Source organism: Pezoporus flaviventris, unplaced genomic scaffold (assembly GCF_033815535.1).
Source record: "Pezoporus flaviventris isolate CSIRO_AGI_PZ_B2104156 unplaced genomic scaffold, CSIRO_AGI_Pfla_v1 ptg000105l, whole genome shotgun sequence".
In the NCBI taxonomy this organism is placed as follows: Eukaryota; Metazoa; Chordata; class Aves; order Psittaciformes; family Psittacidae; genus Pezoporus; species Pezoporus flaviventris.
In genome coordinates, this window is record NW_026892653.1 from 226,280 (window position 1) to 254,030 (window position 27,751).

The 27,751-nt window shown below is 50.8% G+C and overlaps 1 protein-coding gene across 4 annotated transcripts in view; it reads left to right on the forward strand.

The window, feature by feature from the left end:
- The window catches only part of ANKRD11 (ankyrin repeat domain containing 11), a 153,611-nt gene that overhangs the window by 53,940 nt on the left and 71,920 nt on the right, over positions 1 to 27,751 (forward strand). The window contains exon 3 of one of the 4 annotated variants that reach the window (XM_061477322.1): positions 16,049 to 16,211. The exons of the other annotated variants lie outside the window; for them this stretch is intronic. The gene's annotated coding sequence lies outside the window, so the exon portion shown is untranslated. The remainder of the gene's footprint in view (positions 1 to 16,048; positions 16,212 to 27,751) is intronic. 4 annotated transcript variants of the gene reach the window in all.

The window sequence follows — 27,751 nt, forward strand, 5'->3', positions numbered from 1 at the left end:
CTGGTGCAGTCATTAAACACCGGCTGTGGTTTGCCAAGGCCTTGGCCGTGTGCTGTTGAATAACCCACTTCGTGCTCATTTGAGACCAAAGCTCCACACCTTAAGATTGGTGCCTGGATGTGAAAGCCCGGGCAGTCACCGGTGGGTCCCAGTTTGTGCCTTGCCCCTGGTGGGGTGACCTGTGTGCTGCCGGGGCTGTCTGCTTGCGGCTGCGTGATGCTTTCTGCATGCATGGCTGCTGCCTGCGATCTGCAGGGACATGCTCTGGCAATTAGCTGGGCTTTTTCTTCTATACTTAAAAACACCTTATAGGGAAAATGAATCAAATTGAGTCTGAGCTTCTGGAGATGCAGTGACAGAAATAGCAAACGTTTTTATTGTGAGCTCGCTGGCAAGCGCGAGACAGCTCTGCCTTCAGTTTAAAGGGATGTTTTTTCCCCCTCCCCTGCGTACAAATACTTCTCAAATTTAATCCTATTTGGGCAGTGGGGATTATTTCTTGAGATGAGCCCTGGGTTTTGAAGGCATGTCTGTGTTTTACTGCTCCTCAGACAAGCCGGGGTAGTGTTACAGCTCAGGGGAAGAGCAGCGTGTCCCGGTGGAGATGGAGCCCGTGTGTGTGTGATGGGAAGGCTGGGAAACGGGACCTGCGGGAGAAGGGGCCGAGCACAGCGTACCCCCTCCTCTCCCAGCCCTGCTCGCTTCCTTCTCCGACTGTTGCAGGCTCTTCGTGTGTATTCTCCGTGGGCATTAACTCGTCCCCGAGCCGCGGCGCCGTGCACGCACTGATTTGGTAAGCTTCCTTGCACCTGCCTGATGCACTTTACAGCCTCGGCCTCACTAAACTGTTTGTCATTCAGGGGGGACAATGTCCCCTTGTGCGCTGGGCTCCCAGCAGGGAGGGGGCACGGCCCTGCTGGCGGATGGGCTTCCCATGTGAAATGAGATGGGAAAACAAATTGCTTCCAGACCCTCATTTCACACAGGCAGGAGCTGCGATCCTGCCGGAGCTGTGTTAGCAGCCTGGTTGTCATTCACGTTTTCCTTATCTAGGTTAAATATAAAAAGGATATAAATGTAGGTGAAGAAAACATGGGTGAGGAAAAGAGCTTTTGAAGACCTCCTAAGGCTCTGTTGGCATGCTGCCTCCTGGAGATCAGCTGCTGGTTTTGGTGGTGCTCACAAAACAGGCGTTGAGCAGATCCAACACAGAGGGTGCATAAAGATCCCTGCGAGCACACAGGAGCTTTCTGGTCACGTTAGCAGAAAAATAACTTGGTTCTTGTTCAAGGTTTCTTGTCTGGCAAAACTTCCTGCATAGTGTCCTTCTTGCAAGGACCTCTTATGCTTGTGAATGCCATGAAACCTTGCATGTGACTGGTTTTGTAAGAATAGCTTTGTGTTGTGAGTGTGCCTGGGAAACATTTGACTGTAGAAGAATCCGGTCTTTTTCCCATGTTGGGTGGGTATATCTTGAAGAAGACACAGCAACACACAACAACTTTCTTCTGATGATAATTAAACAGAAATACAATTCAAAATTTTAAACGAATATGGGAATTAAAGTTCAGCTGTGGTAATATAAAAGGGTAAAGTACAGCCTCACCTGAATTGTCTGTACCTTTGTAAAGCACTGGTACTCCCATATGCTGTTTCAAAGCTGATAAGATAAAAAGCTTAATGTTACGTAGCACAAACTTGCAGGTTTTGGGTAGTTTCAACATGATGATGGATAATGTTGTATTTCGGAAAATGGTGATTTTGCTACTATATTCTACTGGTTTGTGACACTTGCTCTTTGGATTCACTTTATTGTGCTCAGAGAGAGGGACCTGATCTTCACTTCTTGTCGTGTGTCTGCAAATGTTGCAGACCCAGCAGTTAAAATGTGAGTGGAATTTTAGAATGACTCATGAGTCTGTTAGCCATTTCTGACTTGTCCTAGGTAAAGGAACAGAACTCAGCTTGGCTGCCTGTTGGGAAGGAGTGGGGAGAGAAGTATTTCCATTTCCTTGGTTGTGCTCTAATTCCCAGGCTTGCAGCATGTTCAGTACTGCGTTGCTTTAATATTACAATATTTCAGCAGCGGCAACTGCAGCATCAGCAGAGTAGATGATAGCGTTCATAAACCATGTAGACGAGGCCCTCAGTGACATGGGCTAATGGTGGCCTTGGCAGTGCTGGGGAACGGTTGGACTTGATGAGCTTAAAGGTCCTTTCCAACTTTGTTGATTCTATGACTCTATGATCCTGTTTGTGGCTGGCAGCCCCTGGAAGCACAGTGTGGGAGCAGCAGGCTTGGAATCTCCATTCATGTCCTCATCCCTGCCTGGGTGGCGGCAGGAGGTGAGTGAGGGGATGTGAACCCAGGACAAGCAGAGGTTGAGTTGCCAGCAGAGCAAATGATGGGCAGCAGAGAGAGGGACTACAGGGGGTGGTGATGGGGTGCAAGGCTGTAGAGGTTCTGCAGTGCATTTCCATGCAGAGAGCTAATACCTTGGTCCTCCTGCAGCCCACTGGATGACGCTGGTGCTGGAAGCCCAAACCGGTGAGGGTAATGTCGTTAGCAAAGTGTTACTTTCTTATCATCTGTGTTTACTCTGAGTCTTCTTGTGTTGTTAACTGGGAGACGGGAGAGTCCCCTGCATGGTTCCTGCAGGCTGAGCTGGTGTTCTGGTTGAGGGTTGCCCATGATGGGCTTTGTGCTGAGCTCAAGGTTGGGCTCTTGACTCTTGAGTTGAAAGGGGCGAGTCTGAGACAGCTTTGCCCCGTTAGGACACAGGCGGGTTTGTGCCAGGGCTCTGTGACAATAGCTGTGCCATCAAGTCCCTGGTGTAGGTTGTTGCTGAGAACAGGGGTCTGTGGTTGCCAGCCTGGTGCTTTGCTGTGCTGCAAGCTGCCAGCCAGTGACTGACAGCCCAGCACCCGGCTGAGTCCTGCTGTGCACCGTGCCGGCTGCACGGGGCTGCAGGGTCCTGTCAGTGCCTCCGTGCTGGTTCTCAGGAAGCCTCAGGTGAAAACCCTCCTGCTTCGGTCCGGTGTCTGCTCGGTACAGAGGTCACTGTGCTCCCCTGGCCGTGGTCGCTGGGCTGGGGTCTCCAAGAGGACCTCATAAAGCACTGTGTTCAGTTCTGGGCCCCTCACTGCAGGAGAGACATTGAGGTGCTGGAGCAGGGCCAGAGAAGGGCACCAGAGCTGGTGCAGAGCCTGGTGCACAAGTGTGATGGGGAACAGCTGAGAGAACTGGGGGGTTCAGTCTGGAGAAGAGAATGCTCAGGGGGTACCTGATCGCTCCTTACAACTGCCTGAGAGGAGGTTGTAGTGAGGTGGGGCGGTCTCTGCTCCCAAGGAACAAGGGATAGGACAAAGAGGAAACGGCCTCATTAGATGGAGCTGAGGAACAATTCCTTCTCCAGAGGGTGCTCAGGCATTGGAACAGGCTGCCCAGGGCAGGGCTGCAGTCACCGTCCCTGCAGTGTTCACACACCGTGGAGACGAGGCCTCAGTGCCCTGGGTTGGTGGTGGCCTTGGCAGTGCTGGGGAGCGGTTGGACTGGGTGAGCTTAAAGGGCTCTCCCAATCTGATCAATTCTGTGATTCTCCTTCATGCCCCCTACTCTCACATTTCCCTCCTCCTCCCATCCTCGCACCATGCCGCTGCCCAGGCTGCCCAAGTGCTTTACAGCTTTCCAACTTCTACCAAAAAGGCTTCCCTGCCTAAATGCCTTCTTGCCTGTCTTCAGTGTGTGCTGAGGCTTTAGTGAAAACATCGCTCAGCAGATTCCACCCAACATGAATCAACTCTGCACATCGTGGGTGAAGGCAAGTGGCTGTAGGTGGCTTGCAGGAACCCCTGTGTGAAGCCCTGTTTTCCTCTTCCCTGGTGAGGTTCTGCAAAGAGTGCTGACCACAGATGATGCCGGATTTCATGTCGGAAGGCTGAAAAGTGCACGTTGCTCCGGTCACTTTGGGATTTCCTCTGCATGAGTGGTGTTAAGTTGTGAACAAAGCTTTGACAGAAGCTGTGTGTCTGTACGGAGGGGAGTGGTGCCCTCTGAGCCAAGTGCTGGGATGCTACAAAGGTGTGGATGTGCGGATAACAACCCAAATGCTTGGTGTCCCTCTGAAGAGCTTGGGGACTCTTCAGCCTTGGTGGTACTGAGTGAACATGGGGGTGGGTAGTGATGAGGTGGTGCTGAGCTGGTTCTGTTGTGCTGATGTCTTGGGCATCATCTCTTCACACAGGGTTAAAACAGCTCTACAGCTTGTCTGAGTGTGCAACAGCACTAGCACAGACTGTCGAACAGTGTCAAGAGGCCAAGCAAAAGGGGAAAGCTCCCCACCTGCCCGAGAGGGGTGAGGATGGTCGTGTTCTGTGTGCCAAGTTCTGTCTCAGTTTGCTGCACAGGAGCAATGGAGGGTGTGGAGCCGCTCCTGGTGGTGGCCGTGGTGGATTAAGCTGAATGTGTTTTGTCAAGTGCCTGCCTACATGGTCTGGTGATCAAAAAGCCCCTTGCTCAGGGCTCCACAGAGCCTAGCTTTGAGGGACCGGCTGCTTCGAGATGTAGCCAAGAACCTGCCAGGCCACTCCTGGTGTGGAATTCAGGCCCCCTCTTCTCATCAAGGGGAGTTCTGGGCTGGCTACATTGCTGTTCTGTTAGTAATGTATTTGGTACTTCATAGAGTTGGGTTATTGCGCTCATTGCAGTGCCTGGCACGGAGGGTACGTCTTTAGAGAAGATGGGGTTAGGCTGAGGGGGATATGGATCTGCTCTGCAGCAGTACCAGTGTGGAGGAGGCTGGCAGGAGCTCTCAGCTCTATGTGGCTTTCTTGATCCGGAGTAGAGGAAGGGAGGGAGGGAAAGAAAATGCACATCTTGCTGCTTGCTTTGCTCTTCCCGGCAGACTCCAGTTCCTGGGTATCCAGGCAGAGGTGGGTCTGCAGGGGCACTGCTGAGGCTGTACTAGGGGGTTTCTCAGGTATTAAACTGCAAAAGGGGGAAGCCACATGTCCTTATGCTCAGTGACGGCAGGGAGTGGGTTCAGAAAGCCCTTCTGACCCAGGAGTTATCCTGGTGCCAGCTCTGGAGCGAGCAGTGCGGGGCTGAGCACAGGGAGAGGGCTGCAGGGAGAGGATGTGGCAAATACAATGTTGGGAAAGATGAGAAAAGGAGTGGGTGGCCATGAGAAGGAAGAGGAGGAGACAACCCAGACGATGAAGGAAAACAGGATCTTCTGTAAGAGATGGGAATACTGGAAGGAAGCCAGGAAGGAAGCCTGAGAAAATGGAGAGAGCACTAAGAAGTCTGGGGTTGCTCTGATAATTCCAGCAGGTATTCCTGGCATTCAGCTCCCAGAATGTGTGAAACCCAGTTTGAAAGCTGGTGACATGCATTATATGATTTGAATATGTTTTTTTTTTTTTTTTGAGGTAAACTTTAATTATCTTAACATTTGTTTGGGGTTTTGTTCCAAATGGGATTTGGTGTGTGCTGTTGGAGGGAGAAGGGAGCTGACCTCAGGGAGGGCTTAGGGTGTCAGTGAGGCTGGGAGAAATCACCTATTTTGGTTTCTCTGGGCTGAACAATTTAATGTATTTTACTGTGGATTCTGATGGGGAACTCCCCCTGCCACAAGAAAAATGTCATTTTTGGAGCTGGTGCCTCTCCATGTGGGCAGAACGGCCCCAGACGTGCTTGAACTCCCTCCTGCTCCCACCTCGGCCCTGGGAGCCGCACAGATCCCTGTCTCCCACTACAGCGCGGTGAGTAGGGCTGGGAGAGGAGAAGCAGCTCCTGCTCCAGCACCGCAACCCATTGGTGAGTAAAAATAGCTCAGCTGCTGGCGTCAGTGCCAGGCCTCGCATCTGGCTTCCCCACGCAGCCCAGACAGGGTCTGCTGGAGGACACATGGTGCCTTCCTTCCCCCAGCACCCTCACAGCCCGCCCGGCTCCGGGAAACACCTTTGTGCTGGGGGCTCTCTGCGATTCCTCTAATGGAGGAATCACTGCTCCTGCTTGGTAACCCCATCTTAATGAACTGGGAAGGGATCTTTGAGCTGAGCCGAAGGTGTCTCTGTGCCCCACAGCAGGAGGTTTGGTTTGGAGCATTTTGTGTAGTTAGGAAGAAGGTTTGAGCACCTGAATGAGCGTGTGGAGCGTGTCCTGCTCTCCTGTGGCGCAGTTTTGACTGAGTAGGTGTTTAAAAACAGTTTTTATGAAGACGGCTGTTTCCAGCATCGTGATTTCTTTTTTTAGCCTTGCCTTTTTCAGCGCTGAAGCTACTGAAAACAGAGAGGTACCTAACGACGGCAGGGATGCTCTCTTGGTAGACACAGAAGGAAAGCGATGCAGCCTGACAAAGCTGCCTTGCAGATTGCATGGTGTGCTTGTGTCTGCTCACCTGTGTGACAGAGTGGACGCTGAACGTGTTACATCCCTTTATAAGAGATTACATTACCAGGGCTCCACGGGGTGTTGCAAACCTGCTCAATCAGGTGGGCTCGTGGTGTGGGATGGCCTGAGCTCCATCCCTGGGTCTGTTCCCAGTGGCCATCGCTGCTCCCTGCCCCAAACCCAGACTGCCTTCCCCATTGGATCAGGGATTCAGCCAGTCTCACATGTGCCAGGAGTAATAATTCACACAAAAACCCACTGTGGATGTTTTCTGCTTTGATGGCAGGCTGTGATCAGTGCTGGCTTACTGGTAGGAGCTTGCTCTGCGCTCCATTGAAAACCTGCAGAGGATTTCTCTTCCTGTGCCACTGATGAGCCTGATGGCTGCCTGCTACCCAGCAGATGTTTCTTCCATTTGCAGCTCATAATTCCTAATCCTTCTCATGAGAAACATAATGGGGCTTCAGGATCCGGTGAGCCCAGGCAAGCTCCTCTTCACAGATCTTCGTAGATTCTGTGACTCTGAATCACGCTGTCCCCAAAGCTCTGGAGGATCCTGTCTTCCTTCCCAGTGGAAGGTGAGCAGGAGAGCTGATCCAGTGCCATGTGATGTGTCAGTGCTGTAGGGAGACTGAGAATCACAGAATCAAAGAATGGTTTGTGTTGGAAGCGACCTTAAAGCTCCTCCAGCTCCAACCCCTGCCACGGGCAGGGACCCCTTCCACTGGAGCAGCTTGCTCCAAGCCCCTGTGTCCAACCTGGCCTTGAACACTGCCAGGGATGGGGCAGCCACAGCTTCTCTGGGCACCCTGTGCCAGCGCCTCAGCACCCTCACAGAGAACAACTTTACATCCAACCTATTTAATTGAACCCATCACCTCTTATCCTGTCATTACAGCCCCTGATGAATAGTCCCTCTCTGGCATCCTTGTAGCCCCCTTCAGAGTCTGAATCCTTCATTCAATGGCCTTGGCTCTCTTTACATCTCACTGCGTCAAGTCTGAGCTGATGAGCAGTTTTGGGAACTAAGAACTAGCTTAGGAGATGTGTGAGGTTTTGCAGTAATGCTGATGTTGCTTCAACGTTGAAACTGGGCCGAGGGTGTTACAAACCTACCCTGCTTCCAAAATTAACCCTGAGGAGGTTTGTGTGTGCATAAGGAGGAGGGAGCAGAACCATCCTGGGCACCCGGGTGCAGCTCTGCCTGTTTTAGGCCAGTGCATGCTTTCAGAGGAGACACCAACAGACCTAGAAACCTGGCAGCAAACGTCGCTGCTGTAACCTGGGGATTTTCCTCACTTCGATTAAAGTAGAAGGTACATTGAAGCTTTTTTTTGTTGTAGTAACAGGAAAAATATTTTCAAATAACTGACAGTTTTGTTTTCAAATTACTTGTTTTGAAGTGTGTATTTTTTTTCTTTTTCTGAGGAATTCAAAACAGTTAGCAACATCCCTTCTGTAATTACTGCTCTGCTGGAGATTCTGTGGATTTAACATATACAAGGGTGGGAATGGCTTTAACCTGCCAGAGGGGAGACTGAGATGAGCTCTTAGGCAGAAGTTGTTCCCTGTGAGGGTGCCCAGAGAAGCTGTGGCTGCCCCATCCCTGGCAGTGTTCAAGGGCAGCCTGGACACAGGGGCTTGGAGCAAGCTGCCCTAGTGGAAGGGGTCCCTGCCCGTGGCAGGGGTTGGAGCTGGGTGAGTTTTAAGGTCCTTTCCAACAAACCTATTCTATGTTTATCTGTGCACAGTGTATGCTCATGTGCTTTAATCTGGAAATGCTAGTCTGTTGTTTCTGAAATCTTCAAGTGCCACAGTTATACTTCTATCATAAAAACTGTTTGAAGCATTTACTCAGTAGAGCTTAAATGAGCCTGTCCAGTGAATGTGTAGCTTGGGGGTCTTCAGAGGTGCGGGTGGGCTCAAGGAGGAGTAAGGAGGTTATTTCTCCTTAGGACGCACTGTTTAGGGCACTGTAGATTTCAGATTTGATCCTTTAGTGCTTTTCACTTCAATGCTCCTCATAATTGAGTGCTGCCATGATCCCATAATGTGGAGTTATTGTTTCTAAGCACTGGTCACGCCAGGAGTTGAGGGTAAGGGAGGGTTTCTGTGCCCCTCCAGGCATTGTTCTGGTGCACTTGTGCGCGAAAATGGCTGGTGTTGGAGGAGGGACAGGACAACCTTCCACCTTATCTTGCAGAATTTAGATCAAATATAGCTGTTATGTGAGCAAAGCCCAAACTGGTCGTTAGTCGGATGTCATCTCATCCTGGGTCTGAACTCCTGAGCACAAGAACAAGGGTAGGAAAGCCAGCAGCCAGTCTGTTGGTGGCGTGTTGGTGGGTGCTTTTCAGGCTTTTGGGACTGCTTTTCCAGAACTGAGACACCTTGGCAAATACCAGATCTACAGAGGTACTTCATGATAGGTTCTGCAAGTCTTTTTTAAGCACTTAATATACTTCTTGCTTGAATTTCTCCCTGCCCCTTAACTAAGCGAGTCTTAAGTAACCAAGCCTAGTCAGGCTCCTGCCTAGGGAGTGTCTAGGTACTGTCCTTTCCCAGTGCCCGTGTTCCTTAAAGGAGGCTACTCCAGCTGCAGTGTTTGCAGGTAGTTGGTTTTATTTTAAGAAATGAAATTTTATTCCATAGAAATAAAATCTCTTTGCTTAAAATTGTTTTCTGCTGCTGGTTTAATATTGTCTTAAATTATTTAAGGTATAGTCATGGTAAGGAAATAAACTTGTATGGTTGAGGGCTGTGATCTAGAGAGTTAATCTCTCTTCGCTTTGACGAAGCTCTGTGCAGCATGTAGAGCATTATCTTTCATTTCAGTCATTGATTAGCAGCTCCCAAACCTCCTCTACAGCCTGTGAATCTTGAATTTTGAATAACAGAATTTATAGCTTATAGTCAGAGGGGCGTAATTTAGCCTGAAGTGCTTTATGTTTTCTTTCTTTGGTCAGTCAGCTTGAAAATTTACCTGTCTGTGATGAAAAAAAAACAGTTGTGCACCTTGCATGAGCTGGGGTTTAATTTACTTTAATTCACTGTTGAGCATGCAGAGGTTGGTTCTTGCACTGGGGAGCTGGCAGGGGTTGCCCAGCTCTTGTGGTTGCTGGATTCCTGGGGTGCTCTGTGGGCTCTAAGGTGCTGCTCTTCTTAGTCTTTGTATTTCTGCTGCAGCCCCGTGATTGTGGCTGTTCTGAGATGCAGAACTTACAGGCTTGTCCTGGCCTTTTCCTTCCTGCTGGTTTAATGTGTTCTGCCTGGTTAGTGTTGGCCATGCTGGCTAATGGAGGCGGCTGCACCAACCAGACCAAAGCACTAAAATCTTCTCTTCACAGCTCATGGTGTTCTGCTTTTTCATCTCCTCTCCTGCGTCTTAATTTATGGCCAGTGTTACCCAGCACGGGGATCATCTTGGGGAGATGACGGTTCTGTAAGAAGGATCCAGCTTTTGGCTGGGAAGTGACAATGGGAGCAGAAGCGGTATGGTCGTGCTTTGTCACTTGCTCTGAGTTGCTTAAACAGTTTCAGTATTTAAACTTGAAAGAGCACACATTAATTGAAGTAATGCTTTGGAGTTGCTCTTAGATGGGAAGGCAGCTTTGTGGTACACGTTCCTAGTCTGGGTGTAAGGACAGCACGCTTGTCTCAAACACAGACCCGTGTGCTGGCTCACATTCAGGAGCTGGTTGAAGCTTTAACGTGTCCTTTCAGCAGCAGAAGCTTTACAATTGCACTCCAGAATAACTTCTAGAAACTGTGAGCTTTGGGGAGGTGCAGTTGTGGCGTGTTGTTGTTCGTCTGCTTTTTCTTGTTAAAGTGCTCATAATCTGGTACTCCTGATCCTGGTTTTATGCATTTAAGTGGCATCAGCTTTTTATAATTGCTTCCATCTGAAAATAAACAGCAATTTCTTGGGTAGAGGTAAAATACTGATTTCAGGAGAGCGGGAATCTGTCAGTAAACAACCCAATTCAGCTTCAAAGCCTTTTCAGCTGAAACGCATTGTTCATCCTTTGAGCCGTTCTGCCTCGCACCCTAATAAAAGTGGAAATGGGGCGTGGGGGATGGGGCCGCAGCAGAAAACAAGCTGAGAAGTGGAGATCAAAAGGACAAACAGAAGCAGAAGGCAGCGAAAGGGAGGCGCAAAGAGTCACAGCTGAGCGTGCGAAGCCGGGGAGTGATGGAGGAGAGAAAACAGCTATTAGAAAAGGCAAAGAACAATGGGGTGAACCTAGCATGGGTTTAGCTTTCATTTCGGTTTGACAAAGCTGCCTTCCACCAGCGTAACTCCACGGAAGCTGTGGCCTTAATTCATCTTGCTGCTTGCTGGGGCACTGGCTGGAAACGCACTTGGGCACAGAAGCTGCCCCTTGCCAAGAGTACGAATCCCTCCGTGGATGGACCCATTCGTGATGGTGGTGGTGTGCTCCCACTTCATACTGTGGGAAAGCGTTTCCCAGCTTGAGTTGTTCCCCGTCGATGCGAGTCGGAGTCGAGGGGAGTGTGGGAAGGAATTGCTGCTTAAAGAGTCACTCAAACTGTGTCTTACGAAGCCTGAACGTGCTCCCCCAGCGCGCTCACAGCTTCTCCAGCTGATTAAACCAGTTCTCAAACGCTGGCAGCTTGCGTGCAAGCCCAGCTTTGTTAGCAAAGCCTCAAGGCTTTCAGCGCGAGTCTTTATTGTGACAAATAATTTATACGGGATTAAGAATGAGGAATATTATTTCTGTAGAGCCAGCACTATGGGTTGCTTAGGCCAGCACCAGGTCCATGGCATGGCACCCGGAGCCCCTGGCACGCGCGACGTGCAGGCTCAGTCTTGCCTTCCCTGGCTTAGTGGTGGAAGCTGCTTATTCCCTCATACATCTGCCTCACCCCGCTCAGAGCTGCACATTTTGGGGGGGCAGAGCTACAGCAGCCCTTGTTCCTGGGTTGCCCCTGGGCTGGGGGGGCTCCCTGGGGAAGGAATGGAGTTTATGTAGCACTTGGGGAGGTGACTGCGCAGCCTCCGCCGGTTACCTGCAGCAACTGGGCTTCGAGAGGTTTTCACTTGGGGGCTGAGGGCTGTGCTGCTGGGGAGGCTGCTGCCAGGCGTTGTCAGCCAGGAGAAGCCTTCCCTTTGGCCACAGGAGTTTCTAGACCTCAGTTGGATTGCGAAAATAACAGCCGGGCAGGTCAATGCAGTTGTATCCTGCTCCTCCCTTACAGCCCGTGTTTGCTTTCCTTTGTCTGGGGCTCGTCTTGCTCCAACTTGCCTCTGTCAGCCTTGCTGGATGCGGCTTTGCCGAGCGAGCGCTTCTGTGTGAGCTGCTCTCTACCTGGGCCCTTAATTAAAAGGAGGAGAGATGTATTCCAAAAATACTTGGCTTTCTCGTCTGACACGGAGCGTGTTGCGAGGCTTGCTGAGCTGGTGTTTGAGAGAGGAAGCAAGCGGAGCATTCAGCTGACATAGCATCTGAATAGCCGTTTGGGGCCCAGGGAGCGATAGTTCAGGAGGGGGCAGGGAAAGTGAAATGGATGCTGAAATCCTGAATCTGCTTCTTAAATTTCCTCTCTCCCTGGAGAGGGAGGGAGCAAAGTTCAGCGTTGTGTGTTTGGCTTGGCTCCCCGTTACCTGCTGCCTCCTCCTTGGCTGTGCGCTTGTGGCACGGATAAAGGCTTCGAGGGGGGATTATGGTGTGAGAAAGTACTTTCTTCCTTCAGCAACATTTGCTTGTTTGTGGTTGAATCGCATTAAAAACAATAATCCAGCATTATTGAAGGAGTGGGCGAATAGCTGCATCGACTACCATGGTAACTTCCAAAGGGCTTCACCCAGAACTGTCAGAGCTAGGGTTTTAGTGCTATAGTGACTTTTAATGTAGAATAGTTTCCAGGCCATTTCATTATTTTGCCTCCTTGTTTAAAAGCAAAACAACACAAAACCCTGCTTCTTCTGAGCTACCTTTTTGTTGATGGACCTGAATACAGCTGTATGGTGGGGCCCCATGCCAAATACCGTACTGGTGCTTGTGTCTAAGGAGCATACATGGTGCAAACCACAGTGGCTGCGTGCTGCACATCAGGCAGCCCAGTACACAGAGTCCCACTGGTGCAGTCTTGGTGGAAAGCAGCTCAGTGCTGGATCCATCCCATGTCAAGAGAGCTCCTGTCCTCCACAGCACTCCTGTGATGCCCATTGCTTTTTGCAGGGTATCCCAGTCCTCCCAGCAGTGTGGCAGGGTCTTGGCTGTGGGGCACCTGCATGGCCTCAGCCCTGCGTGTCTCTGATGGGAGCTGTCACCTCCTACCTAAGCATGGCAATAGCATGCAGTGTGCGGAGCTGCCCTGGCACGTGAAGATCCCATGCAAACCATGCCCTGCTCAGCTGTCCTTACTTCTGCTGCCTTACAGCATGACAGCAGGAAGAAAGTACAGGGAGAGTGCTCAGGCATCGCTGGTGGGGTGGCTTTGTGGCAGCCTCCGTGAATGGGACTGGCATAGCAGTTCCTGGGCCTTCCACTCAGGTGGTGTCTCTGGGTGTGATGGGAACTCCTAGAGCTTCGTTTCAGTTGTTTCTGTGTTATGTGACATTGGGTTCGAGGTGGGGTTGGCTGTAATTGCACTTGCAGGCTTCTGTGTGAGGAAGGCCTGGTCCTGTCCCTGACAGCTTCCTCTGCAGCACCACCCATCTTAGCTTTGCTCAGCATCCCCACAGAGTTCAAAATGGTTTCATTCTGAATAATTCATCTCCCAGAGAGAGAAAGCGAAGCCGTGAAGAGGAGCGGGAGCCATTGGTGAGGGCAGTGCTGTGGCAGGGCAGGAGCAGGCAGCAGCGTGGGTCCCCCCATGGCCTCGCAGCGCTTTGTTGCTCCCGGCATTCTCCGACGAACAAAAGCTGCGGGTCCAGGGCAGAGGCTCCCGTGGGAGCCCTCCTGCCTCCTGACCCGCTGCCCTGCCCTCTTGGCCCCTCTTTGTCTCCCTGCAGGCTGCCTCTGGCCCCGTGCTCCCTGCCTGTGAGCAGCGGGCAGTGCCTGCGATGGGCTGCGGTGATGGTCCGTGGCATGGGCGGGTGGCCGCAGCGGGACGCGGCTTCTGCATTCACGGTGGTGAGCTTTAGGAAAGAGTTCCAAAATGGAGGCAGCTCTCCCCATCCTACGGCATGGGTATGTGCTGCCCTACTTCTCGCCGGGCTCAGACAGCCCTTTCTGAAGCTGTACAAAGAGGTTTGAATGCATTAGTTTACATGGAATTAATCTCCAGATTCCAAACATGCTTTCTAGCCGGTTTGGCCTTATTTTCCTGCAAAAGGAGGCCAGCTCTGTGTTGTAGGTAGTGCCTGTTGTGAGCAGGAGTTGAGCGGGAGCGGTGGGAGCCTAGCACAGGCACCATATTCAGCCTATTAACAGGAATTTTTTGGCTCGTGGACAAAACAAATTGAAAAATCTCATTCTTTGTGTACCACATCAGCAGTGGCGGAAAAGCAGAGCAAGGTTGCGGCGTGATCCTTCTGGTACCCATGGGGGCCCTTCACAAGGGATCCTGGGTCCGATGTTTTCCGTAGGAAAATAATAAAGAGTTAAAATGTGCCTCAAATGATTGTTTGAAAATCGGGAGCACAGGGAGTTCTGGAAGAATGTCATTTCAAAGGGAGGTCAGGAAGAATGGGTGCACTGAACCACAGCGAGGTGCTCCTGCAACAGGTTGGTCCGACATTCCCGGTGCTCCTTTGCTGCCGGAGCGGTGCCATCCAGGCAGGATGCTGGAACGCTCCTCTGTTTTTTCGGGTAGCCTGTCATCCCTCAGAACAGAACAGTTGTGTGGGGGTGGGGAGCGTCGTATTCAAAAGTGGGTGAAGTGGAAGCCAGCCAAAATCCTGCAAATTTATAAGGAACAGCAAACACTGATTTCTTTGAGGAAAGGTCGGTGCGTTTGCCTGCAAGCTCAGCCCTGGTAGGAGTGTGTGAGGAAATGGAAACTGAGCTCCACTATGCAGGGCTTTTTTCATGATCTAGCCAGGCAGAGGCACACAGAGATGCTTATTTTGGGAGGCGGTGGAGTGTTTCTGTAATAATTTCATCAAATTTCGGTTCACATAGAGCATCTGTAAGAGTAGCACACCCACAGCTTCATCTAGTGTGTTCTGTTTGTTGGAAACAAAATGCCTTCCTTTGAGTTTGGAAGTGGTTTCACCCAGAAGAGTGTGTGCTGCATGTATTTTCCCTCCCTGTTTTGTATCCTAAACCTGTCAGGTCCTCACTGCTCATTGCGTTGATGAGCACAAGGTGTTTCTGACCGAGTGATACCTGTGCTGGTGGCAGACTGTGTGGAAGCCTGTGCTGGACCACAGTGGGCAGATCTGGGAGGCACACTGACTGCAGGCAGAGTAGGGAAATCACTAGGAAATGAACTGAGATTGCTCCCTAAAGGAAAGGGTTGGAACGAATGCTGGGCTATCCCTGCGGGGTCCTCGCAGTGCACCTGGTAGCCTGCTGGATAGCGAATAACTCACTTCAGGAAGATTTCATTTTGGTCTGACAATTTTTTCCCCCTGTTGACACTGAACATGTAGGAGCATGTAGTGTTTGAAACACAATATGCAAAACACTGTATTAGTAACTGACTCCATAACATTCCTGCGTTGCTGCCTACAGCGTGCTGATTTTATAAGCTCCTCACATGAGCTGGCAAAGGGAGGACGTGGAAGCGGTGAGCTGGAGTCACAAGAGAGCACCAGAGATTGCCTTTAACTATTTACACTTCTGGAGGCCTCCAGCACCCACCAGAGTCTGGGGAGGAATTTGGCCTTTCCAAAAGGAGGATGATAACAGCCTCCTGCAGCTCCAGCTGATGTGTTTCTGGAACAAGGACAGGGTATTTCCTATCAGCGCCGTGTGTGTGCATGGTCTGGTCAGGCTGTACCTCCCGAAGGCCACAGGCGTAGGAGAAGCAAGGGCTGGGGCGTGTGAAGTCACCATGAAGTATGAGGAGGTATCAGTGTTTGGCTGCTTGCCTGTGGGCAAGCAGAAACTGGACTTATCTGCAGCAGATAAGAAATAGCAAGAAAACACGGTGGTTGTGCTCCACCGTGTACAGGAGCCTGGGTTCTCTGTAAACAAGTTCTTCAGCAAAAATGTCTGCTTTCAGACAGCTGGCAAGGAAACAGAGAAGCCAGGTAGTGTGAAGGCATTTTGGCTGGAGAACCGGGTTCTCAGTTGGCCATCATGGCCTCAAAAGGAGATGCTGCAACAAATCGCTCTGCCGCTTTAAAATGAATGTCAAAACCCACATTCAGCTCAGCAGCGGTGCTGGACTAGAACACAGCCCGCTTGCTACAGAGATGAAGAAAAAACCACCAAAATAGAACATTTCATCACTGCTCACGGGGCGGCAAGAGCTGAGCACAGCACGTTGCTGAGAGCGATTGCAATAGTGGAACAGGAAGTCTCCTCCCCCTCCCCGGGCTCCGTGCAGAGCACTGATCAAAAGGATGTAAAGCTTGTTTACAAGATGTATGCAAAATATAGTTGGGAAGAAAAATAAGGGCTTTACAGACCAGGCTGCGCTAAGAATACGTGACGTCACGTTAATATGGGTTGTAGCCAGTGACCCAAAGTCGTCGTAACACTGAGGAGCTAACCAAGAAGGTGCCTTTCTCTGTAGGACTGCATCCAGTGAGCTGCTGGAAATACACGCTGAGAAAGCTTCCTGTGTGCCTGTGGAGGAAAGCCACGTTGACACCAAACCTTACTAGTGAAGCCTCGTGTCCGTCCCCAACTTCAGGACCTGGTGGTGGTTAGGATAACCCTAACCCTGATGCTTTAAGGTGGGAAAGAAAACAAGAGTTTGGCATTTGAAAGCTTATGGTGGGATTGAAACTGCTTCAGAGTCTGGAGCAAAATGGCAAAGGTGTCGTTAGACCAGTGATGGATTGTGTTCATGCCTATAGAAACAAGTCACTTCTGCAGTGATGATAAAGTTGCATTACAGCCTTGCTCACCTTCCTCTGCTTCTGAGAGAGAGGCACTTTCTGACCTCTCAGTGAGTCTTAAAGCTTAATCCATTGTTTGCAAAGCTCTTTAAGATCCTTGTTTGGGAGCACTAGAATCTGGAGGATTAAAAACAATTTATTTCTGTGTATCTTGTATAATGTGCATCTCAGAGCCTTTCCAGAGAAGGAGGAATTGTGAGCTGGGGGAGATGGCAGGTCTGTGAGGTAAGCACCAGGGACAAAGTGGCTTGGAAGAACAGAGAGGGTAAAAGCAAAAGGCTGGTTCCCTGTTGTGGAGACCTGGCTGTCAGAAGGGTGAGTTTCCAGCCCTGGAGGAGAGGGCTGGATGCAGTAGAGCTGTCTTCCTCTTAATCCCATTTACAGACCCATCTGGTCAGTGCTCCTTGTGAAGGGCAGCATGTGGATTTTCCCTCTGCTGTTTGTGCCCTTCGATCATACACACCAGGAAGCAGGAATCTCACTTGTTCTTGCCCAGTGTGTTTTGTCAGCTCCAGTCTACCAGACAAGCTCACAGGAATTAATGCCAGTGATACAGACATCAGTGAAGGTGCTGCTTCCTGTGGGGCCCTGGCTCGTGGGGGGAGACCTTCACTGTGAGGCTCCTTGCACCCACCCATCTTGACATCCCTCCTGGCCGCTGTGCCTTCCCTGATGCCGCTGCCTCTCTTCAGAAGAGGCTGTGTGTGTGCAGATATCAGTGCTCTTGCCCTTAGAGAGGGCTTTGCCACCCTCACCATCCTCACCCACCTTGTTCCCGTGTTCCTGATGCAGCACTGGTGCCAAAGGCATCTCTTCATCTCCTCATGTGCGAGGTCAGAAGTGACTTCTTGGAGAAGAGGCGACCCGGTGCTTTGGACATAGGAGGTGCTTTGACTCCCATGGGGAAGCAGAAACTGGTGATTAAATTGTTTCCCCAGGTGCAGGCCTGAGCGTTCCATGTAGGTGTGTTGCTCTCAGGTGACATTTGTCTTTTAAACACAGTGCTTTCCCATGTGAGCTTGTTTGGGGTCACAGAATGTGAGTGTTTCTGTTGTTCCCGATCATGAACATGAGGTGGGTCTGAACTAAAGACTACACTGGTTGGGATTTCTAGTTTGGGTTCTCCCCAAGGGATGTCCTAAGCACTGGTGATGCCATGAGCAAGGGTCAAGGCCGTGCTCTCCAAATGATGTCCATCCACACTTGAAACCCTCAGTATTTTGTTGTACAGAAATGGGAGAGCTCAGCAGAAGCATCCATCAGCCGTTACGTGCTGCTGCTAATGTGCAGGGGAGACTCGTGTGGGGCTGGAGGTGCTGAGGCTGGGCTGTATGTTTGTGAGTAGGTGTAGGTGTGGTGCAGGGACATTCTTGAGGTGTGGGTGTGCTGGAGCCAAAGGCTGGGTAAGGCTAGCAGCAGGCACTGCTCACCACTGGGATAGAGTAGAAGGGATGCTCTGGGTTGCTGCTGTTTCCATTGGCCTGGCACCATAAGGTTGGGTTTATCCTAAACCCAGTACTGTTTCTTATTCCCCAGTACCCCTGGGGTTAGAGCACTCCCTGTGTTACGGGAGCTGCTGAAGATTATTTGGGTAGTAGGTGCGACCAACTCACAGACAGGCTTTGCTATAGCATAGCTAATGAGATTAACATAGTGTTCACTTAAGAAAAGAGAAAAGAAGAGGCTGGTTGGCTGAATGGGGCTCAGAAGACTCATTTCATGTGCTAGGACTTGGAAACACAAGCTATTTAGCTTAGCAAGGAGAAAGTTCAGAGCATCTGGTGGGTTGGAAGCCTGTCTGTTAATGACTGCCAGAGCCTGGGCAGGGTGCTGGGAGCGCAGTCGCCTTCTAAACATCTGCTGCCCTCCGGATTCGGGCCGACCTTGTCTGACACCCATCCCGCTCGCTTTGTTCCAGGCTGTGTGTTGAAATAGAGGAAGGTCCCTGCTGGCTGGAAGATGAAGCTAAAGAAATGGGACTGAAAGCACTGGGTTTCTTAGGCATGTTGCTAGCATGAGAACAGCCTATCAAAGGGCTGCAGCAGACCTCGCATCCTTTAAATATTAGGGTATTAGGCTCTGCTTTAAATACTGCCTTGGTTTTTAAATATCTGCTGTAGCTGCTGGTCCGTATCTGCAGAAAGTGCAGGGATGAACCCTGGGAAGTTCTGTCTGTGCCTGTGGGGCTGTTAGCTGAGATGGGTGCAATGAGGCCTTTTGGCTTTGGAAGCGATTTTGTTAATTTGAACTATTTTTGTTGGTCTTTCTTCACTTCTCTCCCTTATGTCTGTGACTCTCTTGCCTGCTGCTCTAATTACTTCTTAACACCCAGTTGCTTCACGAGGCCACTCCAATGTATGTGTTAGTGGTGCTGCTGTGCTAAATACCTGCGGTTCCACCTGCCCAGCATCCAGTAATCCAGGCCGGTTTCCCTGCTTCCTTCTCCTGGCTCTCTGCAACCTCAGCTGAACGTTCTTTGATGTGGACTTAAGTGCCATTTGAGCTCTAGAAGTAACATTTCGCTCAGAACATGCTTTTCCATTTGTTCTGCTTGATCTTGCGACTATTAAGTAGTTTTAAATAAAGATTCTTTTTTTTTTGCCTCTTGCACCGTCTGCACCGAAGCGCAGCGACTTGGAACAGGCGCCAGATCTTTCCCAAGCACAGTAGAGGAGTAATTCCAAGCTTGACATAAACGTTCTGTTCCTGGTGCCCTCGTGTACTGTACGCTTAGTTGGTGTGTACCCTCCATCCCCAAACCATCACCCTCAATTGTCCTGAAGTAAATGGTGTGTGGTGCATGTCACAGAAACCCAGTGCTCACAGAGCCGAGGCGAATGAGAGCAGCTCCTGGGAGCTGAGCATGTCGGGAGAACTTTCGATCCTGAGGGTTAACTGTGGAACATGAGGGAGCCACCCTGGAGCTCTGCCTTTGGAGCAGGGCTTTTACAAAGCACCCCTGCTGACACCGCGAGCTGCTGGCTCGTATTTAAGTTCTTGTGTCCGTTTTAACCTCTACCGATACAGAGCTCCAGTGCGAAGCTGCTCCCAAAGTGGGAAGATCTGCTGGGGTTGCTATAGCGAAAGGCTGGAGGTGTCTTCAGGAGTTTAAATCAGGCCTGTGCACTGGTATACATGGGCTACACGTAAAGTAAGAGCTACTGCTGCAGTGCTTGTGTCGGATGGGGAGAGCAAGGGGCTTGCACCAGCCTGTTGGGCTGAGCGTGCCAGTGGAGCAGCGGGCAGGGAAACACATGCCATTGGGTTTAAGGGAAAAGAGACCAAGCTGTTGGATCTAAGGAAAGAGATACTGCTACTGATGTTTCGTGAGTGAGCAATAGGCTGTGGTTCCCGGTGCCTAAATCCCCTCCTGTGCGGAATATCCCCTCCTCTGCTGCTCCAACCTTCCAACAGCAATAGAGATACACTGTGGTATCCCAGCCATGCTTTTATTGTCCTCTCCTTCTTTGACTTCATTATGCCTGGGTCTCTGAAACCTCTTTAATATGTGTAAATACTGAAATGACATTATCTTTAAAGAGCCCTTTATTAAAAATGTACTGACCTTCCTCATCAGAAGAAACTTGCCCGTAGCTGCTTTTCTCCTTCCCCGCGTTTTGACAAGTATTGAGGGCAGGATGGTGAATCATCTCACCAGGGCGACGGCTGGGGCTGAAAACCAGGCAGGTTTCTTCAGACACGGCTCCAACGTGATGCTCCGCATGCAGCACATCCCCAGCCATGGGATCGGGGGGTTGCTCCCCCCCGGGGGGGTCCTAGGACACTGCCTCTTGCTGGGTTTGCAGTTCAGAGCAGCTCTAAACCTCATTAACTGTCAGCCCGGGGGCCTCCAGTGTGTGCTGAGGCCCTGCTCTGCTCAGCTGACTCAGGACCAGACTTTATGGGCGATCAGTCGCAGCTGCAGCCGCTGTGAGCTGTGCCCCGGGGCTGGTTTGTGCATAGTGGGCACGGCTGGCTGGTCCCTGGTACATCAGAAAGCATTGATACGAATATCCTCATCCCGTCCCCTTCCAAACCAGCGCTGGGTCCGAGCGGGTTGAGCTGATGTGAGACGTGCACCCCAGTACAGTGCCAGCAGCCCCCTGGTCTGTGAGGCCAGTGGAGCATCGCCCCACAGGGCTTCTGCCCTGCAGACCTCTCACTGGGAGGGAGTTTAAAGCCAAGGAAGATGGGGAAGGCCAGGCACTCGGTGTGGTGGGCTTCACCAGACATGGGGCATGTACCCGAGTACAGCTCTTTGGCTCTGCACAGGGGACTTTGGGTTCCTTGCGGAGGGAGAGACGACTTGCCATGAAAGACTGGTGTGTGAGGGGCTAAACTGCCAACAGTTTGAAGCCTTTCAGTGTGGGCTTTTAATGAGGGCTTCACAGTTGTTTAAATGCAGTTGCATAGAGCAGGGGCAGGAAAGCAGATGGGTGCCGTGCCCCTGTGGCCACAGTGCTGCCTGTCCCTGTCCCCCTGGTCAGCATCGGTGTTCCTCCTGCCCTGGGCAGCAGAGCCCATCCCTAGGGCTCTCAGGGCAGCTGTGCCTACTTCTGCCTGGGATCCTGTGTTTCCTGCAGGGATTGCTGGAAACTCCCCACATCCGTGTGCTGTTTATTGCTTTGGAGCCGATCGCTGGATGAGTGGGGTGGTCTTACTGCTTTGGCATTGCTAATGATTGCTGGAGCAGACGACCCTTTCCTGTATGGTTCTGGTGGAGCCTTCGGCGTGCAAGGATGATCAGAGAAAGGTTCCCCCCCTCCCCTTGTAAAATATATTCCGGCTCCAGTTCGTAATGTGGTGAGAGGGGGAGCGAGAGAAGGGAACAACAGCATTAGCGGATGTAGAAGTAGCTGGAATGAGAAGCTTTTGTGCCATTAATAACAGTCCTGGCTGGCAGCCAAGGCTGGGAGTGTGGGATTAGCCTGAACAATCAAGACTGCAGGATCAAAACAAGGAGGCAGGAACAGCGAGGTCACACTGCTGCCATCTGCGCTGCCGCAGTGGTGGGAGGGAGCGGAAGAGGGGGCTGCGCTGGAGGAGCGGTGCGATGGCGCAGGCGGTGGGTGCCCGCTGCCTCCCCAGCACCAGCCCTGCCTTTGGGCATCGGCTCGCCCCGCTCTTCCCGAGCCCCACGGCGTGAGCGTGGCTGCAGCCTCTCGTTGTAAGGAAATGGCTTCTCGGAAGCAGAAGCGCTGGGGCTGGGTCGTGCACGGCTGCGCCGGACTGAAGAGCCAAACAGCATCTGTGGCCGTGGGCTTGGGGTGGGTGTCTTCGTGTGGCAGCGTCTCTGCCGTGACACTTGTGAAGCCATCTGGTGACCAGAGGGTGGGGAGAGGTCAGTGGCCGGATCTGGCTGCAGCTCTGCTGTGGTTAAGGCAGCTTGCTCCATGCTGAGCAGAGGGCACCCAGACCTTCCTGGGGCTGTGTGTGCTCTTTTACATCACCCCTTCAGAGGGAGTGACTTGAGATTTCAGCTGAAAGATGGTTTTCTGAAGCAGATGGAGGCAAATGTTGTGTTTCACTCTGGTCTCCATCAGCTTCTGCTCAGATACCTTCCTAGAGTATCAGAAAGCAAAATGATTTGCATCATTTATGTCATTTCTCCTCTTTTTCTCCCTCTGACCTAGTAAATCTTACTGTCCTGTGAATGTAAATACAAAAGCTGAAATGCAGTGGAAGCAAAGCAGTGTCCCACAAACAGCCTCCCAGCTCTTGCTAAAAATATCTCTGTGCGGTGCAGTAACTCCCAGGCATTCTTTTGTCTGACTGCTTTTGAATTCCCTAATTGAAGTTGGTTGGAGGGCAGTGCACCAGTTTCCTGAATAGCTCAGATGTTGATTGTGAGTTAAAAAACAAGAGCAAAACTGTTTTTCCCTTTGTGCAGCCGCGCTTTTTATTTACCTCCCCCTACTCCCTCGTTTTTAATATCTGTTTTTTTTTTCATTGAGATTTATTTTATAAGACAACCACATTAAATACATCTGCAGGGAAGGGGCCTGGGAGGCAGCGCGCAGGAAGACACAGTTTTTGGTACGTGATGCCACGTGTGCGTTGGAGCCAGGGTGCCGCTCCATCGGAAACGTCCAGGCTGGCGCAGGGATGCGGTGCAAATGGAGCTTAACATAGTAGGAAGTGTTAATAAAGGTTCCTAATTGCCTACTAATAACTAAATCTGTGGAATTTGGCAGCAGTTAGGATAGAGTTTTCTCCTGCAATCTGTCCCTTTCCTCTAGAAAGAGCAAAGTTCCTTCACTGACGTACACCAGTGAATCCTAAATTCATGGAAGGTACTGGGGGAAAGTGTTCCGGGTTCCACATGGCCTTCACCCTTCCATAGAGCCTGCCGGGGTGCTTCCCTGGGCAAGGAATGCTGCGGTTCAGGCCAGCATTCCAAGGTTTAACAGGGGAAGGAGAAGAAAATCAGGCTGTTTTCCTCCTTTCTGTTTCCTTTTCTATTTGAACTTTGGAAAGGAGAAAGCCAGGCTCCTTTCAGGAGATCCCAAAAGGCTGCTGGAGGCACTGTGTGTGCCTGCCATCATGGGGACAGGGAGGAAAAGTTCGTGACCAGTCATTTGTGACAAGTCATGGCCAGTCCAAGAGGCTCCCCAGAATGTATCTGTTGGGTGAATGTGATAAACCACCAGTGCTCAGAAGCTCCTCTGTGGCCGGTAAACAAACACAAACATTGCCTTCACTGGAGTAAATTAAAGGTTTGAAATTGCGATGGAGATCGGAGAGAAGCTGATTTCAGATGCTGCTTCAGGAGCTGGGATTTATTCCGGTCCTCTGTAGTGGGAGACATTTCATAGCTGCTCGGCAGCAGCAGGAAAACAAGCACAAATATTTCCGTCTTCAGGGATAACTGCAGTGAAGCAAAGGGGGACTCACTGTACTGCTCGTTGGTACCCAGATACTTCCCCATCACCCTCCATGTCCCCAGCATGTGGAGTTGGGTGCTGGGTGCTGCACCCCAGCAGGAGCAGGGACTGGTGCCTACCGCCCCTGGCCTGGGGACTGCTTTCCATGGACCATCTTCATAGTTTTGCCTCTCCAAAAGCACAGCACAGTGGGAGAGGTTGGGGCATGGCCAGCAGCACTGGGCTGGAGCAGGATTGCAGCGCTGAGGTCGCAATGCCCTGTGCTTAGCTCCCGGGTTAATGTTTAATCTGTTTGTGTTTCAGTCCCTTGGGTTGTTTGATGTTGCGGGGCACTTTGTACAGATCTGGACTGCAGATGAGGAGCCCCAGCTCATGTGAGGGCACTGGACTGTAGACGAGCAGCCCCAGCCCCTGTGGGGGCTCCGGACTGTAGATGAGCAGCCCCAGCCCCTATGAGGGGTATTGCTTATCTGCTATAGAGGAATCTGGAGAATTCAGTGGGGAGGAAAATGAGCTTTTCTCTTTTTCCAATGAGGGGGAAACCAAGTCTGGGTGGGTGACACTGTGATGTTTTATGTACTTGGGCTGCTCCCTGCTTTGGGAGCCTGTATGTTAAGTTTCCACCTGGCCAAAACATTTTCACTCTGACTATAAACCTTCAAGGGGAGAGTGCTCAAATGGAAAAGTTGACGCATCCTTATCTGTGGTGCAGTCTCGGGATGATAGAGGAATCTGAGCCCTGGTTTCTGTCAGGCTTGAAGCTTTCCTCTCCTCCTTCCAGCAAAGTGCATACCATTGACTTGGAGCGGTTCCTTCATCAGGGCACATCCTTCAAGGAGTGGACTTTGGTCAAGAATACAGGTCTGGTTTTGGTTTAAATACACATGATGTTCCCCGATGAGTGCCTCTGATATCTCCTTGCAGCGGCCCAGAGTCTTTGAGTAGATCTCCTTGGAGTGCTGCAGCATCGCCTTCCCAGCAAACAGCAGCATCCCTTCTCCAGAAACTTTAGCCTTTGCCTTCAGTGTGCAGTTATTCTTGCAGGAGGCATTCAAGTCATCCATCCCCCTCGTGCAGTAAGTGACACTTCTACGAATGACTGATGCTTAACATAGTCAGGGGTCACCTTACTTAGCTCTCGGTGCCTTAGGCTTTCATTGCGGTGTGCATGAGCAGCCTTTCAGACTTACAGGTCTGCTGTAGGCGGTTTGCTACCAGGAGAAATAGCCTGGTGCTCTATTTGCCAGCAGTTCTGGAGCCCATCGCTCGCTCCCCTTGCACCATAACCCTGATAACTGACCCGAACGGGCGGCTGCGGGTCAGGCTGACATCTGGCACCGCTGCCAGGAGGGAGGGCAGTGGGACTGGTGACTTCAAGGGAAGGAGCGGGAGGAGAATGGGAAGAGAAGGGAAGGGGCAACGGCAGAGGCAGGAGCTCCTGGAGCTGCGGGGTAAGACGGGCAGAACTGGAGAAGGGGCAGAACATAGTGCTGGGTGATTTCTGCAAGCGGCCGGTTGCTTCCGCAGGATGTCTTGGGGCTGAGGGCACTGCTAGTCTGCTCGTGAGGCACTACAAACCGTAAGGGTTGTGGTTAATTGCCATGTATCTGTCATGTCTGGATTTTCATTTGTCTTGAGACAGGATGCGTTTGCAGATGAAGTTTGGAAATAGCTGAGGATCAAGTGTGGTATGTTCTTTGGCAGAGTATTTTGCTCACTGTTGGTGTTTGGTGATGCAGATCTGCATGTGCGTTCAAAGTCTGTAGCTAATGTTACAATTTCCTTCCTGCTCTGAGCTTCTGTTTTCTATGCTTACACCTTTCTGGAAGCCTCCTTTCAGGCTACCCAATTCCCTGCTTGGTTTTGTATTCAAGGAGTCTTTTTCTCTGAGGCTTGAGAAAAACCTTTTCCCTGCAGGTCCATAAAGGAATAATACTCTTTTTACTGGCTGAAAACCAGACCAGTATTTCAGTAGGCTGAGCCTGCTACAGGGCATTTTACTGAGGAGACTGTGTTTCCCTGAGTGGTGAAGCTCTTGCTGCCAAAGCAGAGATGGAGGGTTGGTGGTTTGTTGTCCTGGTCAAAACCTCATTCCCCTGCTCCCTGCTTCCATCCCGCATTCCTCAGTGTGTGATGCTTGGGAGCGGGGAACGGTCCTGCTCTGGAGGCAGGCGGGATGGTGCTTGGGACACTGGCCGTTCCAGCTCGGTGTGTGATGGGGAGGAAGGCTTTGCAGTCTGGTTGTTTTCAGGGTCGCCCGTTCCTGTGCTCAGGTGGCCACAAAACTTCCTTTTCTTGGGCACTCTTGAGTGCCTGCAGACGGGGGTTGATGCTCATGCACCCTCACAGAGATCTTCATCTGTTTGGGAGGGAATTTACTCCTTTAAAATGGCTTTGCTTGTAGGGAAGAGTTGTTTACTGGTTGTGCATCTGCTCTGCTGTCTCCATCCCTGCTTGGCTAAGAATAGAACCCGGAGTGTTGCTCTGCGCGCCGTACAGCTGCGGCTGCTGAAAAACTCATTTGCCAAAATGCTTTGTATGTTCGTGGCTGAGCAGGCAATGGAGCTGGGGTCCAAAACTGCCCCTCTCCGCTCCAATCACTAATCAGCATTGCCTCTCAAAGGCCTATTGATAGTGCGTGCAAGCTGATATTGCAGAAATAAACTTTAAATAACCTCCCTTTGGTTTCTGTAAATCCCGAGTCGCAGGTGCACACCATTATCTATAGGTACTCATAAGGCCATGCTCACCACGATGGTCTTACCACTCTATTTAATTGCAGAGCACCCTTTTGGAGTAGCCTTTAGAAATCCCTATCACCGTTGGGCTATCTTCATTAAATGAATGGGGCTGTTGTCTGTCTGACAGCTGCCATTTTAATCCTGTGGTATTGTATTTCCTTGCAGGAGGCTCAACCTCACGAGGCATATTAGGCCTGAGAAAATCCAGGTTCCATTAGAAACCATTGGAAATGAGTTTCCAGGTTGATGTAAGGTAAATCGATAATGCCTATAGTATCCCGAGCTGAACTTAACGACGGAGCCAACGGTTCATTTAACCACTTCTTTAACAGCACTTTCAAAATCATTCCTGTTAAGACTTATTTTCTCACTCTGAATCTGCTGTTACGAAATTTTTTGGGCAGCATTTTTTTCGCGTTCTGCCAGAACTTTGTGATGTCCTCATCACCCCCGTGCTTAGGAGGAACCGTGGTTGCTATTGCAGTGCCCAGACAAGCCTCGGTGCCGAGGCAGCCACTACATTACTGCAGGGCTGTGAGTTTGAGAAAGGAATGCACAAAGCCTGTGACCAGGGCCTGCACCCTTGCGTGGTGCTGTCCTAGCCTGATGTGTGGCATGTCCCTGTCCCCTCTCATTGCCACCTTCCAGTCCCTGTGGCACGGGGGGTGTGCTCCTTGCTGGGGGGCACAAGCATATTCCTTCGGTCACGGCCGTTCCCCACTGCTCTGTCGCGCCTCCTCTGCTGTTTTGCAGAGAGATCCTGGAAGGAAACGGGAATTTGGTTGCAGAATAATTGAATTAGGAAAGATTAATTGTTTTCAGTGTTTTAATATCAGATTCTGCTATTTTTTAATCTATTTGAAATTAGCTCTAATAAGCAAATTGTCCGTTCTCCAAGCAAATATTCCATACTCATGAATCTTTTAAGCTAAATATAGAATCAAAGAATCCCAGACTGGTTTGAGTTGGAAGGGACCTTAAAACTCCTCCAGCTCCAACCCCTGCCACGGGCAGGGACCCCTTCCACTGGAGCAGCTTGCTCCGAGCCCCTGTGTCCAACCTGGCCTTGAACACTGCCAGAGATGGGGCAGCCACAGCTTCTCTGGGCACCCTGTGCCAGTGCCTCAGCACAGATATGGTAAAGGACCACTGAATTTTCCTGTCCTGTTCCAGCTAATGCTTGTGTGAAGTGAGGAAGATGATTACACACTAGGAGCCGGGTTGGGATCAGGCAGGAGCAGGCAATTGCCACATGTATTGCATCACCCAGTGCATATGGGACAGCGTTGGTCCAAGCCTGCTTTGGGCAGGCCAGCGATACCCAGCACTACACAAAGCTTGGCAGGGCAGAGTTGCAGATTATGCTTTTTTATATACAAATTTGAGGTGATTCAGTGGAGATTTCTACTAGATAACCGATCGGTGCCACATGATTGTTATCTTTTTGGTTCTCTAGTATCTGCCTTGCAATGAAGTTTTATCATCTCGTGGAAACTCAGCCTTATTTAACAGCCCTTGAACTGTCAGATATTAAAATAATGTCTCTTGAACCACTTGAATGGGATAAGACTTCCATTATATAGGGCTTGTATAGGTCTTAGAAAACCTGTAATTCCTCCTCCTCCCGCCACACTGATGTTACTATCAGGCTTTTCTTCTTAGCTGGGACAAAGAGAAGATCTGAGTTGCTAGAAGTTGATTTATTTTGATTACTGAAAACCTTAGCGCCGCTAATTTAGTCAGCATGTTA